This window comes from Engystomops pustulosus, chromosome 4 (genome assembly GCF_040894005.1).
Source record: "Engystomops pustulosus chromosome 4, aEngPut4.maternal, whole genome shotgun sequence".
Classification (NCBI taxonomy): domain Eukaryota; kingdom Metazoa; phylum Chordata; class Amphibia; order Anura; family Leptodactylidae; genus Engystomops; species Engystomops pustulosus.
The window spans coordinates 19,865,770-19,887,327 of record NC_092414.1 but is presented as its reverse complement, the minus strand read 5'-3'; the positions used below and the strand labels follow the sequence as shown (position 1 = coordinate 19,887,327).

General features: G+C 41.7%; 1 long non-coding RNA gene across 1 annotated transcript in view; it reads left to right on the top strand.

Annotated features, from left to right (window-relative positions):
- Positions 1 to 21,558, top strand: part of LOC140126218 (uncharacterized) — a 210,943-nt gene that overhangs the window by 64,023 nt on the left and 125,362 nt on the right. The window lies entirely within an intron of this gene.

The following is a 21,558-nucleotide window of genomic DNA, read 5'->3' as shown; positions in this document are numbered from 1 at the left end:
GTTTGACAACTTCTATTCTTAGTAAACCCATGCTGGCTGTCACTTATTATACTATTTGATGTCACATACTCCAGTATATAGTCTTTTACTAACCCTTCCAATACTTTCCCCACAATGGAAGTTAAGCTTACAGGCCTGTAATTGCCTGGCAAAGTTCTAGAGCCCTTTTTATATATTGGCACCACATTTGCCTTGCGCCAGTCACTTGGCACCACACCAGACATTACGGAATCCCTGAAGATGTTAGACAGCGGTACAGCAATAACAGAACTGAGTTCTTTAAGAAGTGATGATTATTCCAATAGAGGTCAAAAAAACTATATTGACCATCTAGGGGTTTATTAGGTGTCTGGTTACCAAGACCCCCAACCATTAGGAGAACATTGTCCCATGACCTCTTCGAATGGATTGGCCCTGCTGGTAACTGTACTTGGCTAAATTTGATAATTGGGGACATTTGTAAGGGTGACAACTCCAGGAAGATTTCATGGTGCCGTTTTTTGTGAAGGTCAAGTGCAGTTTTTCAAAAACATGGACTTATTTTTGATAATTTTATTATCAGGGGTTTATGGACATCATCCAATGGCTATTCATTTATAGGATGTTGAGATTGAGGTACAAAAAATGTTGAGATTATGGGGTGTTTTCAACACTGTGGTGGGTACTATATTGGTCAAAATATACCCACAATATCTTGGAGGTGTCCTGGTTGTTGATGAATATCCATGGTGAGTTGTCGTGCTTCTACTAGGCCCAATCCCATAGATATTAATTTCCAACCTAGCCAAGTATACAAGAGGGGGCGCATACCATCTAAACAGACCAGCATCTAGACATACCCTTAAAAGTGATCGGTGAAATCCCACACCTAGGTTGGACCTTACATTTGGTCCATCTGAACAAAGGATGGGGCAATTGGCTCGAAGTCCAACCTTTTAAAGAAGGGGAATAGGTGAAGAACCTCCATGACTTCCTTTCCATGTATAGTTTCCAACCACAAATTGAGGGGCCACATGTGACTTCAAATTGAAGGGCCTACCCAAAAATATAAAAATGTGATAAAAAAAACCATTATTTGTCTCCATGGCCTACATGACCACGAAGACCATGCCTTAACAGCAGCTGATACCAGTGATTGGCCGCAGCAGTTATGTGGTTATATGGGAAGGATCAGACCAGGAGTTCTGGCACAGGATTCCAAAAGTCAAGTAATCAGTTTCCCCAATAGTTTTAGGGTACTGATGGGGTGGGGTCGTACCCTGTTACAGTTCTGCAGTCCAGTACTGATATGACATCTCGAGAACAGAAAAAATAAGAACTGAATCATATCTAAACCGAGACGGTAGCAGATATAGATTGTGTTTCTGGGGGATTTCCAGCTGAGCCAACTAATACAGGACATTGATAATACTGAAAGTTCATTAGTTCCTTAATTTACTATTGTAGAGTAAGTACAAGTTTTTAACACTTAAATGTAAAATCTAAGATCTACATCGACCATCTGGAATGAAAAAAGTGTTGCATTGCCACCAGTTCCTCTTGCTGCCTTCAGAGGGAGCTCATGAGCTCTGTAATACAAAGTTAAGCTCATAAGCTCCCTCTAGTGGTTGCTGAATTTCACCAAAATTCTCTCCTTTTAATTGGATTTGAGACTTTGTTCTAGAAAAAAACGAGCAACTACGAGAATAAAAGTAGATTATAAAATTAGTCGACACAGAATGAATCTTCAGCTTTTAAATTGTTGTCATTTTTTTTCATGAAAATTCCACAGCCCAGAAAATTGGATCACACAGGGGATTGAATCGCACATTTTTGTGTCGTAGGTTTTGATTTAGTTTTTGTGGCTTTTTTTTTTCTCCAAGGGGTTTTGCTTTTGCCTTAATAGGTCTGGATGTCATAGGGGATGGGATAGTCTCACTACACCCGGCTTCTCCACACGATTCGTCCGGGCCTGACCACGACCATAGTCTCCCAAAGCTATAGAGCATTGGTGTGCATTTTTGGATGGGGTTCAACTGCTTGATGATTGACTCACCAGGATTTTTTAGGATTTCTAGGTGAGGAGATGGGGTCATGAAGTCGAGACTGGGTCAACTTTAAGGATTTTTAAGTGCCATCCCCTGAACTGCTGATGGACTACCCACTAACAGATGACCCGCCTACTTTGTGGAAGGGGTTTTTCCAAGCACCACCCACTTTTGAATCAACCCATGTTCAAATTTTTTGAGGACTGTCTCGGCAAATTGGAGAAAGTTGAGGCATTGGGAATAACTGATGTTTGTATTGTTGTGTTTTTTTTGTTTTTTTCTTTATTGTAATCCCTGTAATATCTTTTTCTTAAATGCTTTACTGGTGGTCACAACTTTTTTTTTTTTTAAATTATTATTTAGTCCCCCGACTTACACATCGACCACCACCACCCACTCTCTCCAGCAATTAGATTTGCCCTTCTTGGGCCTGGGAAAAGTGGTGGTAACCCCATATCTTTTGTAGAAGGTGGTTGGGGTTTGTAATCTACCTCAATAATAAAGCCCCGTAGCTCAATTTGCTGCCTGTCCAAGGCCGGACATAAAAGTAACAGTAAGCCTGACAACCAAATAAAAAACATTCTTCATCGAAATCGTGCAGCGCCGGATCCCAGGATCACATCACGTATGTTTTTTCAAGTGATGAAATTGAGAAATACAGTTTCACATTGTGTGAAATGTTTTCCATACCGAGAGTCTTCTTTTATTTCACTGTTCCCAGGGCCGTACCTGCCAAACGCGCCGGCTCCCTGCTAAGCATTGCATGTGTTTACCGTGAAATGTATGGGAACATAAAAACATAAAACATGATACACGGTTGTACACTCTGATCATCCGCACAATGGCCCCAGACGTACAGCTCTGTCAGGGGGCAACGGCCAAAACTGGAAGGAGCCTTTCACGTCTTTACTGAAATTTTTGCATTTTGTGCCCTTTTTTTTTTATTTAAATGGAGTAAAAAAAAATGTTTTTTGTATGTTGACCAATAGAAAAAGATTCATATGTTTTAACCCAATGACGTACAGATCTGTCACCGGGCGATTTCTGAAACGGGAGAGTCTTTTATGTCTTAAGATCTTTACAAAAATCTACATTTTTTTTTTTTTGTCTTATTTTTACATTTTCAATTTTTTTCTCCAATGAAATTACAAAAAAACTTTTTTCTTTTTATTTGTTATGTGTTGCAATTTTTTTTTTTCACCCAAGGATGTGTATATGTGTTATTGGCGATGCCAGAGTCTTTTTTTTTTTTTCTCTAAATTTTTTTAATTCTCTTAATTGTCTGTATTTTTTTTTTTTTTACCTGTACAAAATAATAATTTTAATAAAGAATAATAATACTAATTATTATTAAATGATCCAAAATAATAATTTCTTATCTTTTCACCCAAGGACATGGAGGTAATGTCAGACTAAATGGCTAGGACTGGAAGGAGACTTTTACATCTCGATAACTTTACCCGATTTTCCTCTTTAATTTTGAATATACAGGATTTATTTCCTCTCAAATTAAGAAAAAAAATTTCTAGGCAATAGAAATGTGATTTTATGTTTTTTAACCCAAGGACACGTGGAACTGTAAGGGAAAGAGTATTTTACAACTGATCACAATATTTTTTTCGTTTTCACTTTTGAATTTTTTTCATTTAAAAATAAAATGTAAACACAAAAAATTTGTTGACCAATAGGAAAATAATTGGATACTTTTTAACCAAAGGGCATAAAAACTTGTCGGGGTAATCGGCTGAAAGAGGATGCAGTCTTTAAATGGGATGGGCTCCCGATAAAAATAATGAAAAGTACAAATTCCATAAAAATTTTACATCAATTGGAGCTCATGGGGAATTGTAGAACCTTTTTATACATTGCGGCAGTTTAAGAGATTATTACAAAACTTGAACCCCCTTTTAAGCAATACATTGGGGGTCATTTACTAAGGGCCTGATTCGCGTTTTCCCAACGTGTTACCCGAATATTTCCGATTTGCGCCGATTTCCCCTGAATTGCCCCGGGATTTTGGCGCACGCGATCGGATTGTGGCGCATCGGCGCTGGCATGCACCCGACGGAAATGGGGGGGCGTGGCCGAACGAAAACCCGACAAATTCGGAAAAACCGCCGCATTTTTAAAAAAAAGTGTTGCAAGACTTGCACTTACCTTCATTAGGAATAGGCCGGTGAACTTGAGTGCATTCCAGGGAACTTCAGCGCAGCAGCGCCACCTGGTGGACGTCGGAGGAACTGCCTTAGTGAATCCCAGCCGGACCCGAATCCTCCGCAGAGAACACGCCGCTGGATCGTGAATGGACCGGGTAAGTAAATCTGCCCCATTTTCTCAATCTATACAGGCAGTCCCCAGGTTACATACAAGATAGATTCCTTGGGTTTGTTCTTAAGTTGAATTTGTATGCAAGTTGGAACTGTATATTTTATAATTGTAGATCCAGACAAAAAATTATTTTTGCCCCAGTGACAATTGGATTTTATAAATTTAATGCTGTAATGGGACCAAGGATTATCAATAAAGCTTCATTACAGACACCTTACAGCTGGACATTGTAGTCTGGGACTATAGTAACATCCAGAGACTTCACCAGAGATCACAGGGGGCAGAGGGGTCCATCTGTAAGTCGGGCGTCCTTAAGTAGGGGACCGTCTGTACTAGAAAAAATTGAGACCATAAAATCTGAAGTATAGAGGACCATTTGTTTTGATAGGTGTCCCGTCATGGTTTGTTTTATGTAGATGTCAATGTCAAACTGGCCCACCAGAGTTCTCGAGGATCTTCAGCAGGATCTAGGTTTCATTGTGGTTTGTTTATTAAAGACGTTAATGTCAAAGTGGCCCACAAGCGTTTCGGAGGATCCTCTGAGTGGTTTCCAGTTGGAAACGACCCCATTTATAGACGGCTCTGTTCTATACTTACAGTATGTAGGGTGGTCCTCTAAATCATCTTTTTTGGTTGATTGTCTAACACCAAGATGAACATAGTTATAATTTTCACATAAATAACTCTAATCGTTCCGATATAACTCTGATAGAGTCTCCGATATCTTCTCATCTCGGAAAAGTCTTTAATAGGAGTAAACATTGTGCTAAACCTCGGATAGGATTTCTGTATTGCATCAGTGGGAGTCCACCGATCAGCTGGTTGAAGGGTCTATTGTAGTAACCAAAATCATCTACATTCACATCAGTCCATCTCCTTGCCCCGTTGTCTACCCAGAAGTATCACATTTGTCCCAATTGGTAAGACCTTCAAAATTTTGATGGACAGACTTTCCATATGTTGTTGATCACCAAATAATTTCTTGGGTGGGGCTTTTTATGGTCAGCACCTTCTTTGTAGGGAGACGTTTTAAGGTCTGTACCGGTTTTTTTGTTTGTTTTTTTTTTTCCCCCGACTTTGCCCTAGTTATTGGATCTGGTCAATAATTATACGTTAAAAATCTACTCCATAGAGATACTGAGCTCTCATATTGGAAGTCTATCAGTATTTTACTCTGCTTGTCATAGAAACAATAGTGAAAATCCTGATCCAGTTGTGATCATGAAAGCCAAAAAATATAACTAGGGGTCAGATCAAGATAAAAATATCAGTACAATCTAAGAAATCATAAAAAACTGTGGCAAAGTCCATACCATAGAACTATACTCGCTGCTCACGCTCCCTTCTCCGTAGACTTCTATGTACTATTGACACCTTAGCGAGCTTCTGTCTGTCTTGCCTACAAGATGGAATGCAGCTGAGATTTCAGGGTAAAACCAGGTTACAAAAGAAGGATGGTGGGGTCAGATTTCCTACTTTCCTCTAATAAGATACAGAGGGTCCCCTACTTAAGAAACCTGACTTACAGACGACCCCTAGTAACAAACGGACCCCTGGATGTTGGTAATTTACTGTACTTTAGCCCCAGGCAACAATGATCAGCTATAACCGTTATCACAGGTGTCTACAATTATGCTTTATTGTTAATCCTAGTTCTTAGGAAAACCCAACATTTTTAAAATCCAGAGACCAAAAAAATTCTGTCTGGGGTTACAATAATAAAATATACAGTTCTGTCTTACATACAAATTCAACTTAAGAACAAACCTACAGAACCGATCTTGTACGTAACCCGGGGACTGCCTGTATTACGAAGTTTCTTGTAGTCATCTGGACTCCTCATTTATGCAAATTAGTTTAAAAAGTTCGATTTAAAACCTTTTATATTTTTTTAGGATGTTTTATTTCGTAATTGTCCGAGGAAGCTAAGCCTGAATTTACAGACATCGTTGTTTTTGGTCAAAAAGCGACCTTTGATGAAAACCTACAGACCGTGGAATATGGTGGTAGAAAAATAACTGTTGAGCAGGTGCGGAAAATACAGACATCATGAAGGATCTTGACTTATTCTGAGAACGGAGGGGGGGGGGGGAGTGAATTGTTTTTCAAATTGAGACAGAATTTTTGAAAAAAAAATTCCGAAATTAAAGCAACGAGTTAATATTGTGTAATTGATGAAATCAGAATGAGAATGAAACCTTTATCGTAGAGGGGGAATTTCTGCCAGAAGTAAAGAAATTGAGAATATATACCGGTGTATATATATTTCAGAATAAAAATTCGACGTCCTACATGGTGGGAAATAATTGTCTGTGCAAAACTTTTACCTTTCTTAATTCCATATTCATGTTTGTAGCTTTTATATTTTATTTAAAATATTTAGAAAAATGTATTTTTATTTTTTTTGCAATTGTACTTTTTAAGGTTGGTTTTTAGATTCAAACAGCTTGTATTTTAATGTTTTTTAAATGATTTTAAACTTTTATGTTAGATTGCTTAAAATAATTTTGGAAAATTTTTAAGAGAACTTTTTTTTTTGTATTTTCAATTTTTTTTTTTTTTTTTTTTTGTTTATACTAAGGATTGGTTGTGTCATCTACAGGCATTCTGATATTGTCAGAGTGTTCATCTTATCCCAGTATTTTTTAAATCGTTTCATTAATATTTTTTATTAAAGGAATTGGCTGGGGTAATAATTGATGTCTTATTTTCGCGACGGACTATCAATGGTTGCTCTTGGTGGACCGTCTCTATAAACATCGCATCACAGAGCTGAAAGTAGTTACTCCAGTATTGGTGTCCACAAATACCACATTAGTTTGGCAGTCTAGGGTTGCCCCCACACAAATCAACAACCTTTGTCAACCTTGTGGCCAACCCAAGTTCTTCCAAACTAGACTCCTGCAACCATGACTTTATTGACCTTGCTTTTTCTGTGGATAGCTGATAAGTTTTTTTGTAGGCCAAACTTTTAAAGGAGAACCCACCTAATGCTGACTATGGCAGGATCTAGTTAAAGGACATCAGGGGTGTAACTAGAAGAGGCAGGGCCCCATAGCTGATTTATGCATGTGGCCCCCCTTCACCTAAAAATTTTTTTTTACATATTTGTTCACACACATTTTATACACTCATATATACACACATTTATAAACTAAAATATATATACATGTATACACTTAAATACACACATAACATTCTACACTCACTTTTATATATTTGTACGTACATACATACATGTATACACTCACACACATTTTTATGTACTCGTGTATACATTTATACACTATTATATACAAACTCCGACAGTAAATCATACTTTTACGTATGGTATACACACACTGTGTATACACATACATGCAGTATAAAAACACCATGTACCCACATAGTGCATCTACATACAGCATATACACGCATACATACCGTATATATAGCATATGTACACATACAGTATGTAGAGCATATAGACTCATACAGCAAATACATTAACACACAGCATATACACATACACACACAGTATACACAGCATATACACATACATACTGCATATACATACAGCATGTACACACATAAATTATATGCAGCATGTACACACACTTACAGCGAATACAGATATACATACAGTATATACAGAATATACACAGCAAATACACGCGGCATATATACATATAACTATACATACATGCATAGGTACTTACTTGCACTTTTGGAAGGCGGGCGGCTGTGCAGTGGGGTGGTTGGTTGTGTCATGGGGTGGGTCGGGTAAGTTTCTGTGGCGGTCTGTGGGCGACTGACTGTGGCTGCAGGCAGCTGGCTGCGGCAACGTGAAGGCAGGTAGGTGGCTGTACCAACGTGTGGGCGGGCAGGTGGCTCTGGCATTGTGCATGCAGGTAGGTGGCTGTGCCAACGGGCGGGCAGGTGGCTCTGGAATTGTGCAGGTAGGTGGCTGTGGCATTGTGCAGGTAGGCAGGTGGCTGTGGGCAGTTGGCTTTGTCGTTGGGTAGACTGGTAGTTGGCTGTGGCAGCAGGTGTGCCAGCAGTGGGGTGGGCACCCGAACAGGCTGCAGACAAGTTGTTTAGGTGGGCACTTCTAGTTTTTTGCAAAATCAGCAGTTCTTGGTCCTAACATTACATAAACTGTAGAATGATTCCATAAATGAAATTCTTGAATAGCTTCAATCACAGATCTTCTCCAGACTTCTTCATAGACACCCACAGTCCTTTGCAGGGATCTCATGCCAAGTTTCTGATCTCTGGTTTAAGACAAAGTTCATCCAAGCAAAGGGAACACCATATTGCTTAGTTGTTGAGAGGGGGTGGAGGAAGCGGGGGGTCCGCATTAGATTTTGTCTTGGCCCTCAGACTGGGGGGATTCTGCAGCTGATCCTAGATGAATTCCAGGTGGTATAAAAGAATCTACTAACTTCTTATCCAAATGTTTCTTATTCACAAACTTCCTGGTTCCTCTAATTGATGGATGAGTCATGTTTTGTGCTGTTTCTAAAATCAAAGATCACCCACAAACATAGCGGTTAATTCTGTGGTGGTTTTTAATTTTTTTCTTTTTGTCCTTGTAAATCTGTGATTGTTTAGACATTTCTGTTACATTCGGCTCAGTATGTGGTGTGTAAGATCCCTTTAAGTGTTTCTGTGTTAGTCTTAAATCTGGCAAAGGAAATCCGAAATATGGGATTTATTTTACAAGGAGTAAAAAGGCAAAATAGGCAGGGAAACCCGACCCCTGCATAGGGCAGGAAGACAGAAAGATGGACATTGGGGATTTTCTCGAACTTGACTTCTTAAGAAATGAATGTAGAGGAATTGATTATTTCTCTCTTATGCTTGATATCCTCAAAGGATACATTTTGGAAACCTCCTGGTGCCTGGGAGACCAAAAATAAGAAGGTATACTCGCCCTGCTCCAGCTCCTGGTTCCATTGTTGCAGTGGTTATTGGCATTGACTGCTCAGCTCGTAGTGTCGGGGATCAAGACACTAGCCAATCGGTGGTCTTGGTGGACCACTAAACATCAGTTCCTCTACATCAGCGGTCTTCTACCACCTTGGCCAAGAACTGGCCTTGAAACACCCGGCCATAAACTTAAGCCTGAAAAAAAAACATTGGGTACTTCTGGCACTACTCTTCATCCCGCGGCTCCGGCTTCTTCTGTCCTTAGCTTGCCGGCAGTGCAGGCAGAGGAAGGTCTATGCTCTCTGCCCGCGCACACACACTGTTATGCGGCTGATGTGATTTTATTAATGGGGGAGCACTGCTGGGGGCGTTTAATGGGGGAGGACTGCTGTGGGGGCATTTCATTAATGGGGAGCACTGCTGGGAGAATCTCATTAGGGGGAAGCACTGCTGGGGGCATTTCATTAGGTGGAAGCAATGATGGGGACATTTTAGGGGGCCTCTGCTGTGTACATTTTATTGGGGGGCTGAGCTGGGCACATTGCATGGTGGCAGCACTGCTGGGGACATTTCATTTGGGGGAGCTATGCTGCGGACATTTCATTAACGGTGGGGAGGCTGTGGCAGACATTTTATTGATGAGGGGAGGCTGCTGGACATTTTATCAGCGAGGGGGGGCTGCTGGACATTTTATTGAGTAGCAGCGGTACCCTTGTTTACTTTCCAGTCAGCTTATACTTGCATATATGTGGTATGTAGATTTTTTTTTACTACTATTGATGGGGGTTACAGAAAAGGGGGCAGCTGCGGGAAAGTGATCTTTTTAGACCAGGGGCTACAGGAAATGGTACTTTATATGAGTTGGGGTTAGATATGGACTATTTGGTCCCACAATCCCCACTACAACCTCTGGCCAAGCCATCGGTGCTGAAGGCTGGAAGACAGTCACAGCACTGGAGCAAAGTAAGTACACTTTGTTTTTTGCCACATTTAATTAAAGGGTTTAACTCCCCAAGAAATTCTGTTTTTGGTTGAAACCGGCTGCCATCTACTGCTTAGACTTTTGAGTAGGCACTACTGGAGAAATGTAGGATTACATGTGATTCCCTAACCTTCGAATATTGTATGGGCAAGGTCAACGAGAGAGGTGAACTTTCTTTGTTTCGTTAGAACACAAATCTCTATTCCTACATATGTTTTCTGCTGCCATAAGAAGCATAACATACGATTTACCCATTCAAACAGACCAAAAATTGGCAGATTAATTTGAGGGAAGAGTCTAAGAGAATTGTAAGTGGGATGGGCTCCTCCTTGACTTCTGTATTCTCATAAGAGTCATCGAGTCATGAAACGATCCCTTTAAATCGCCCTGTTTCGCCTACTTTTGGGGGGAAAATTTTGTTTTCAGCAGTTTGACCAAAAATCAATTGGAGCATGGGAGAGGCAGGTGCGAGGGCATGCATAATTAGCAGCCTGGAGCACCGGACATTTCGTCCCCATGGTTCGTTCTGCTAATTTCAACTTTGTTATAATGTGTCAAGACTAGCAAAGAACAGCGCTGGGATCAAGGTGAAGAGGAGCGGAGGTGAGTATTTATAGGATTTTTTGAAGTGGTTGATTTCCTTTGAAAGTTTTTTTTCTTCAGATCTCTTTTCAGGACGTTGTTAAAAAAAAAAAAGAAAGAAGTGACTTGAGACACTTGTGAGACACTTGTGAGACATTTGTGATTTTTCCGTAAGACGATTCGAAAAGATAAAAAAAATGAAGTGACTTGAGACATTTGTGAGACATTTGTGAGACATTTGTGAGACATTTGTGAGACATTTGTGAGACATTTGTGAGACATTTGTGAGACATTTGTGAGACACTTGTGATTTTTCCATGACGATTCAAAAAGATAAATGTCATTTACGACGTTTAGCACCTCCGGGATAGAAGATAAATGTGTCTTACTGACGATAAACTAAAATCCGGCGGACTTAAGTTCACATTTCACAAAAAAGAAGGCGCAAAAGTTGCAATGCGCCAAAAAAAAAAGGAGCCACAAAAAAAAGGCAAAAAAGATTAAAATCAATGACCCCCATGGACTTTCTAGCTCAGACGACCACTGCTTGTTTGTAAATTTTAAAATCCCCGTCTGCTGAAGCCACAGATCCAGAAGATTAAAACTGAGGATTTATTGAGGTATTTGCAACTAACATAATGGTCACAACCTTCTCCTAGAGGAAGTGCTTGGAAGTGCATTTCCTGTATGTTGGAAAGACACCAGAAAGTGGAACCCACCAAGTAGTGGAAGACGGGGAATAAGTGACTATATCCTTTTGTTATGGTCAGGTTCACATTTGGAGACCATTTACCTCCTGATTTTTATTAAGATGAAAAATCCCTTTAAGCATTTGGCATAATGTTAAAAAAAACAACCCTTCTAATTGTTGTGGATGTGGATATAGGAGTCATTGTGACAACACATGTCCCGCTCGGAGCCATCTGCAGTTAGTAGATGGACAGGAGACCCCCATACACATTAGGTGGGGGTCTGGTCTCTAGATGGCATAAATCTTATGTGTAGGACCAGATTTAGGATCTTCATAGGACTGGAGAACCTGGGGAACTGGTGGGGAACGTGTGTTCCTCTCGGTAGGTGTCACTAGTGTCACTTGATACGCGGCAGCTTTATCTCTAACTTGGCTGCTGTTTCTAGGAAACTTATAAGGAAACCAAAACCTCAGATCTCAAACAAAGATCTTAGAAAACTTTGCCTCGTTCTCCGACGCGAGGTATGAGCCTAGCAGAGCGCATAAAAATAGAAACGTTGCTTATGGATTTAGACAAATGCAATACCGTCCCGTTGTCTCGCTGCTGCAAACAGAACTATAGCAAAAAAAATAAACAAAACTAAAAACTTTTTTTTTTTTCATAATTTTTGGCCTCTTGCTCATTCCTCCTGATCTGATCAGACACCATCTTAATTTTTAGATTTCCCCTTCCTCTGTGTTCAGCTGTCAATTTCAGAATTCCTCAGCACAGTGTCACATGACTACGGAGTACAGTTACAATCTCTGCCTGCTGGGAGTGTTATTGCCCTCCTTTCTGTTGTTCCCGAAAAAAGACCATAAGTACACAGTCAGGGAGGCTGCAGTGCCATCTCCTACAGTATATTATAACTCTGTTACAGGAACCAGTCTAATTGACCCCTTGAGAGCTTAAAAAAAAGACATATATTTCCTTCAGAGGGGGCACCATGGAATCATAAATAAGGGGGGGGGTTTACACATAAGACTGGCCAAGAATATAAGGGCAGGAGACAAACTCTTTAATTTTGTCCATTGAGTGACAACAATGACCTCTATTAGCATCTATGCAGCTATGTGGTGGCTTGTATTTTTGTGGAACAAGCTGTAGTTTTCAATGGTCATTTTGTATTTGTATTTTGGGGCTCTGTGTAATCCTAACGCCGTTCTGCGTACTGAAGTAAATACCTTAAAGGTGCATGGTCATGTTTTATAGTTATGGCATACCCTCAAGTATATATCATGTAATAAATACATGATAGATGCATACAATTGATTACAACTGCGATGCAGGCAAAGACACGTCTGTGCTCTCTGCCTGCGCACACTGTATGATGTCATAGGGAGGCGCCACCACCGAATCGTACAGCACCCAACGAATGGCTATGCCTCTGCCTGCACTGCTACATGGGAAGAGAAGAGGAAGCCCGGGACTGCTGTGGAAGTATTATTATTAAGGGGGCTGCTTTGGACATTTCATTAATAAGGGGGCTGCTGTGGAAGTATTATTCAGGGGGCTGCTGTGGGCATTTCATTATTCAGGGGGCTGCTGTGGAGGTATCATTAAGGGGGCTGCTGTTGGGCTATTATTAAGGGGGCTGCTGTGGAAATTTAATTAATAATGGGGCTGCTGTGGAAATTTCATTATTAAGGGGGGTGCTGTGGAGGTATCATTACTCAGGGAGCTGCTGTGGAAATTTCATTATTAAGGGGGTGCTGTGCAGGTATCATTACTCAGGGGGCTGCAACTGGACATTTCATTAATGAGAGCTGCTGGACAGTATATTAATAAAGGACACTACATATATGGTATATGGTGCTGTATATGTTGGTATAGCATATATGTGTATTCTCAAGTGTAATGTACAGAATGTGGGGGGGTGACAGAGTTTAGATATATGGGGTTCTGATCCAAGGCCCAATGGAGTCTTTTTACACCACTATTGAAAATACATTCAATATACCCTGCTGGGTATTGTACAATTGAAATCTTACCATCTACATATGTGCTACAGAAAGGATCCATAAGTATCTGTGGTTGGCTTAGTGTCCCAAATCCTCCTGACGGGTTCCCTTTAGTTTGAAGTGTCGGTACTATGTAAATTGATATGGTTTAGGGTTCCAAAAGCTTCTGAGGTCAGAACAGGAGTCCTGGTTATAATTTTCATGTTGTGGTGAAAAACAAAAAGTTTCCTTTTTGGAAGAGTGACCTCACAACCTGCAGTACAGAGGCCGGTAAGGACCACAAAGCATGTGCTGCAGGTTGGCGGTGTCATTACTTACAGCCATCAGGGGGCACTGCTGAGGTGGTAAACAGTGGCGGTATTACTACAGATAATGGTGTATATTATCATTTTTTTAATTTCAGTTTCATTCTGCTGCTTTCAATTCACTGTATGTGAAATGTGACTGTAGATATAAAGCATTGTTACCCACAACAGGAAATCCAAAAAAAAAAAGGGTGCGACTCACCAAATACACAAACACCCGTCTCGTAAAGAAAAAGTTTTCTAATTAATATAGCAATGCTAATATTATAGGATCTATAAATTTTGCCCCCCAGGACATGGGTTGTATAATCTTATTGGGCTTGGATAGGGAACTGTGTGATTCCCAGTCACTCTATTAACCCCTTCATACAGTGCCTAAATAATATTCTGCCAGGAGCCAACTCGACTAAAGGGTAGGTCATGGCTGCTGTCAGTCGCTGGCCTCATTGGTGATCACGATGGTCAGTCATAGACACGCCAGGTGTATAGAGGTTACTAGTGATGGCAGGGAATGGCTGGCCTGCCCCTAAAGGCCACATCATCTATGATACTTTAGACAGCTGAGAATTATAGAGGGAGCCTGCAGAGGGAAAAACTGCTAAATTATGCAGAATACAGGTCATATAATGTCATATGTGATCCTACTGATGATTCTTCTAGAGAGAGTTATGGAGAAAATCCTCTACCTTCTGTGTGCAGTGTATAGGAGACATCATGGTAGCTTGTAAACCAGCCATTAGAACTAAAAATAGAGCCTGCAGAGGGGAAAACTGCTAAACATTGTATAGTGCAAGTTCTGTCATCTCATATGTGATTCTGCTGATGAGAGTTATGGAGAAGGTCTTCTACTATCTGTGTGAAGTGTATAGGAGACATCATAGCAGCCAGTCTCCAGCCACCAACTCTGAGATAACCAAGAACTAAAAATAGAGCCTGCAGAGGGGAAAACTGCTAAACATTGTATAATACAAGTTCTGTCATCTCATATGTGATTCTGCTAATGCTTCTTGTAGTGAGAGTTATGGAGAAGGTCTTCTACTATCTGTGTGCAGTGTATAGGAGACATCATAGCAGCTAGTCTCCAGCCACCAACTCTGAGACAAGCGAGAACTAAAAATAGAGCCTGAAGAGGGGAAAACTGCTAAACATTGTATAATACAAGTCATATCGTGTCATAAATAATCTTGCTGATGGTCCTTGTAGAGAAAGTTTTGGAGAAGGTCTTCTACTTTCTGTGTACTGTTTATATGAGACACCGTAGCAGCCAGTCTCCAGCCACCGGCTCTGAGACAACTGAAGAAGAGAAATAGAGCCTGCAGAGGGGAAAACTGCTAACCAATAGAGAATACAAGTCATATCATGTCTTATATGATCCTGCTTATGCTCTCTGTAGAGAAAATATTTGAGGAGGTCTTCTACTTTCTGTTTGCAGAGTATAGGAAACTTCACCAAAGCTAGTCTCCAAGCACCAGCTCAGAGCCAACCGAGAACTCAAAAATAGAGCCTGCAGAGGGGAAAACTGCTAAACATTTATTTTATTGTCATATATGATCCTGCTGATTCTTCTAGTAGAGAGACTTATGGAGAAGGTCCACTGCTTTCTGTGTGCAGTGTTTAGGAGACATTATAGCAGTGATGGCGAACCTTTTAGAGACCGAGTGCCCAAACTGCAACCCAAAACCTAATTACTTATCGCAAAGTGCCAGTACGGCAATTAAACCAGAAAACTGACGGTTTAGTTTAGAATCAATTTACACAGGACTGCCTGAGCTCGGATTCCAGCAGTCGATTCACGCAGTCCTCAAAATGGTAGCAATGAAAACAACGGCTCATTAAGCAAAAAAATCACACCTCCCCAGCTCCGTGCACTAAAGTTATTAGCGTCACAAGATGGCGAAACTATTTTCTTTTTCGTACACTGTTTTAATTATTGAAAAAGTATTAAAACACAATAAAACCTATAAATCTGGTATCACTGCGATTTTACCGAACCAAAGAATAAAGGAGACAAATTATTTGGAGCGCACAGCGAAAGTATTAAAATCCAGCTTCCCAGTACACGACATGGAATAATAAATGAGAAGTAAAATATGTTACGCAAAAAATAAGCCCTCACACAGGTATAAATATATAATATAATGTGTATATACATAAATACATATATAGAAATACATATGTTACTTGCTCTTTGGTTGTCCAAGGTGGCGGCCATGCTGGCGGGCAGAAGTTCAGGTATCTGTTGTTCCAGGTGTGGGGGGGGGGGGGCGGGTCAGTAGGGTAGATGGGCAGAGGGTGGGCGGCCGGAGTTATGGCTGGGGGGGGGGGTAATGCAGCATCTGGAGTTCGGGGCAGTGGGGTTATGAGGCATGAGTTCCAGGGGAGGGGTTATGGGGGGCAGTGACTGGAGTTGGGGGGGGGGGGGGGTAGTGAGAGCGGCCGGAGTTCGGGCAGTAGTGGGCGGAGTTTGGGCAGGGGGGTAGGGGTTTGCGATCGCGGGCTGGGGTTCGGGCGTGGGGGGGGACTTGTGGTAGCGGCGCAGTGAGTTGCAGGCCGGTTGCAACCGGTTGCAGGCCGGTTGCTTAGGGGAGGGGCGGGAGCGCGCAGGAAATCGGCCTCCTGTTGATCTACTATGCCCCGTGGAAGCGCTGATCACTGCAGTGCACACAGAGTAAGGTGTCCAGCGCTGGCAGCGTAATGACATCATTACGCTGCCACGCTGGGACGCTTACCGTCCTGTGCGCTGCTGAGTGACAGAGCAGGAAGTGTCAGCACCCTGCTCTGTCATGGCTGTTAGCAGTATCGGAGCACAGCTCCGATACTGCTAACAGCCATGACAACCAGGTGTGGACAGTGGTTGTCCGCACTTGGCAGTGGTTGGGAGGATGGGGCGCGTGCCAGCAGTGAGGGCTCTGCGTGCCCTCTCTGGCGCGCGTGCCATAGGTTCGCCACCGCTGCATTATAGCATCTTCTAGTCTCCTGCCACCGGCTCTGAGACATGTGAGAACTACAAATAGAGCCTGCAGGGGGGCAAACCGCTAAACATTGTAAAATATATGTCATATATGATCCTGCTGATGCTTCTTCTGGTGAGAGCTATGGAAAACGTCCTATACTTTCCTTGTGCAGGAGACATCATATCAGCTAGTCTTCAGCCACCATCTCTGAGAAATGTAGGCAGTCTGCAGTGGGGAAAACTGCTAAGCATTGCAGAATTCAGGTCAAAACATGTAATATATGATCCTGCTGATGCTTCTTGTAGTGAGAGTTTTGGAGAAGGTCTTCTACTTTCTGTGTGCTGTGTATGGGAGACGACATGGCATCTATCCTCCAGCCACCGGGTCTGAGACCCCAGAGAATTATACACAGAGCCTGCAGAGGGGAAAACTGCCAAACAATGTAGAATACAAGTCATATAATGTCCTATATGATCCTGCTGATGCTTATTGTAGAGAGAGTTGTGGAGAAGCTCCTGTACTTTCTGCGTGCAGTGTGTTGGAGACATCATAGCAGCTAGTCTCCAGCCACCGGGTCTGAGACAACTTAGAAGTAGAATTGGAGTCTGCTGAGGGGAAGCCTTCTATAAATTATGAATAGTAGTCACACAATGGCCAAATATAGTGTTACTCCTCATGCAGAAACCCTCTGGTGAGATAAGAAGCACATGAATAGGCTACATAGCTAACAAAATGCTGCCCCCGCAGGTGGGGAAGGGTAAAGAAGTGTCAAAATATTGATTTGTCTCTAGTTTGTTGCACCATTAATATCATCTTTACTGATTGTTTTTTTATTTTCTATATTTAACTCCCTGAAGCTAAGTGAATTTTGTCTCAATTTTTTTGGTGAGATGCCATCAAGTTATCGGTTTATTCTGTTGCTTCTGTTTCCTTCCTGGTTGAGCGTTGCACAAATTTTCTTGGCATTGATCCACAGACTACTCTGCAAAGAACCCAAAAATCCTGTATATCCCTGTACACACACCCATGTATACTCCTGCAAGGACTTGCTCTTTGTGTCCCACCTGGCAGCAGGTGGCTTTAGTGTAGTTATATCTGTATCTGTGAGATGGGGGCTCGGTTTTTCTCTTGTGTATTAAGTTTTGTGGTCAACCAAATAATGCAAAAAAGTTTGATTGATGTTAAGAAACAACTGTTATATCTGGAAGTGGCTTTACAGGGTAAAAATAAAGATAGTAGAAAAAACGGATGTACAAGCACTTATCAGAATTGCTGCAAGATATGTATTCTTAAAGGGATCCAAAGGGACCAACGGAGTAGTAGATCAACTGAGTGGTGTAACGACAGGGGGCAGTCACTTCAGACCCAAAAAATTTTAACTGTAGTGATAACAGACTTAAAGGGGTTTTCTAGGCTAAACATAATTGCACCAGTTGTGTGTCTGACATTGCACAAAAAATTCTGGTGCAGTCACTGCGTACATACATGACATTACTTATCCTGTACTGATCCTGAGTTACATCCTGTATTATACTCCAGAGCTGCACTCACTATTCTGCTGCTGGTGCAGTCACTGTGTACATACATGACATTACTTATCCTGTACTGATCCTGAGTTACATCCTGTATTATACCCCAGAGCTGCACTCACTATTCTGCTGCTGGTGCAGTCACTGTGTACATACATGACATTACTTATCCTGTACTGATCCTGAGTTACATCCTGTATTATACCCCAGAGCTGCACTCACTATTCTGCTGCTGGTGCAGTCACTGTGTACATACATGACATTACTTATCCTGTACTGATCCTGAGTTACATCCTGTATTATACTCCAGAGCTGCACTCACTATTCTGCTGCTGGTGCAGTCACTGTGTACATACATGACATTACTTATCCTGTACTGATCCTGAGTTACATCCTGTATTATACCCCAGAGCTGCACTCACTATTCTGCTGCTGGTGCAGTCACTGTGTACATACATGACATTACTTATCCTGTACTGATCCTGAGTTACATCCTGTATTATACTCCAGAGCTGCACTCACTATTCTACTGCTGGTGCAGTCACTGTGTACATACATGACATCACTTATCCTGTACTGATCCTGAGTTACATCCTGTATTATACCCCAGAGCTGCACTCACTATTCTGCTGCTGGTGCAGTCACTGTGTACATACATGACATCACTTATCCTGTACTGATCCTGAGTTACATCCTGTATTATACCCCAGAGCTGCACTCACTATTCTGCTGCTGGTGCAGTCACTGTGTACATACATGACATTACTTATCCTGTACTGATCCTGAGTTACATCCTGTATTATACCCCAGAGCTGCACTCACTATTCTGCTGCTGGTGCAGTCACTGTGTACATACATGACATTACTTATCCTGTACTGATCCTGAGTTACATCCTGTATTATACCCCAGAGCTGCACTTACTATTCTGCTGCTGGTGCAGTCACTGTGTACATACATGACATTACTTATCCTATACTGATCCTGAGTTACATCCTGTATTATACCCCAGAGCTGCACTCACTATTCTGCTGCTGGTGCAGTCACTGTGTACATACATGACATTACTTATCCTGTACTGATCCTGAGTTACATCCTTTATTATACCCCAGAGCTGCACTCACTATTCTGCTGCTGGTGCAGTCACTGTGTACATACATGACATTACTTATCCTGTACTGATCCTGAGTTACATCCTGTATTATACCCCAGAGCTGCACTCACTATTCTGCTGCTGGTGCAGTCACTGTGTACATACATGACATTACTTATCCTGTACTGATCCTGAGTTACATCCTGTATTATACCCCAGAGCTGCACTCACTATTCTGCTGCTGGTGCAGTCACTGTGTACATACATGACATTACTTATCCTGTACTGATCCTGAGTTACATCCTATATTATACTCCAGAGCTGCACTCACTATTCTGCTGCGGGTGCAGTCACTGTGTACATACATGACATTACTTATCCTGTACTGATCCTGATTTATATCCTTTTTAATACCCCAGAGCTGCACTCACTATTCTTCTGCTGGTGCAGTCACTGTGTACATACATGACATTACTTATCCTGTACTGATCCTGAGTTACATCCTGTATTATACCCCAGAGCTGCACTCACTATTCTGCTGCTGGTGCAGTCACTGTGTACATACATGACATTACTTATCCTGTACTGATCCTGAGTTACATCCTGTATTATACTCCAGAGCTGCACTCACTATTCTGCTGCTGGTGCAGTCACTGTGTACATACATGACATTACTTATCCTGTACTGATCCTGAGTTACATCCTGTATTATACCCCAGAGCTGCACTCACTATTCTGCTGCTGGTGCAGTCACTGTGTACATACATGACATTACTTATCCTGTACTGATCCTGAGTTACATCCTGTATTATACCCCAGAGCTGCACTCACTATTCTGCTGCAGGTGCAGTCACTGTGTACATACATGACATTACTTATCCTGTACTGATCCTGAGTTACATCCTGTATTATACCCCAGAGCTGCACTCACTATTCTGCTGCTGGTGCAGTCACTGTGTACATACATGACATTACTTATCCTGTACTGATCCTGAGTTACATCCTATATTATACTCCAGAGCTGCACTCACTATTCTGCTGCGGGTGCAGTCACTGTGTACATACATGACATTACTTATCCTGTACTGATCCTGATTTATATCCTTTATAATACCCCAGAGCTGCACTCACTATTCTGCTGCTGGTGCAGTCACTGTGTACATACATGACATTACTTATCCTGTACTGATCCTGAGTTACATCCTGTATTATACCCCAGAGCTGCACTCACTATTCTGCTGCTGGTGCAGTCACTGTGTACATACATGACATTACTTATCCTGTACTGATCCTGAGTTACATCCTGTATTATACCCCAGAGCTGCACTCACTATTCTGCTGCTGGTGCAGTCACTGTGTACATACATGACATTACTTATCCTGTACTGATCCTGAGTTACATCCTGTATTATACCCCAGAGCTGCACTCACTATTCTGCTGCTGGTGCAGTCACTGTGTACATACATGACATTACTTATCCTGTACTGATCCTGAGTTACATCCTGTATTATACCCCAGAGCTGCACTCACTATTCTGCTGCTGGTGCAGTCACTGTGTACATACATGACATTACTTATCCTGTACTGATCCTGAGTTACATCCTATATTATACTCCAGAGCTGCACTCACTATTCTGCTGCGGGTGCAGTCACTGTGTACATACATGACATTACTTATCCTGTACTGATCCTGATTTACATCCTTTATAATACCCCAGAGCTGCACTCACTATTCTGCTGCTGGTGCAGTCACTGTGTACATACATGACATTACTTATCCTGTACTGATCCTGAGTTACATCCTGTATTATACTCCAGAGCTGCACTCACTATTCTGCTGCTGGTGCAGTCACTGTGTACATACATGACATTACTTATCCTGTACTGATTCTGAGTTACATCCTGTTTTATACCCCAGAGCTGCACTCACTATTCTGCTGCTGGTGCAGTCACTGTGTACATACATGACATTACTTATCCTGTACTGATCCTGAGTTACATCCTGTATTATACCCCAGAGCTGCACTCACTATTCTGCTGCTGGTGCAGTCACTGTGTACATACATGACATTACTTATCCTGTACTGATCCTGAGTTACATCCTGTATTATACTCCAGAGCTGCACTCACTATTCTGCTGCTGGTGCAGTCACTGT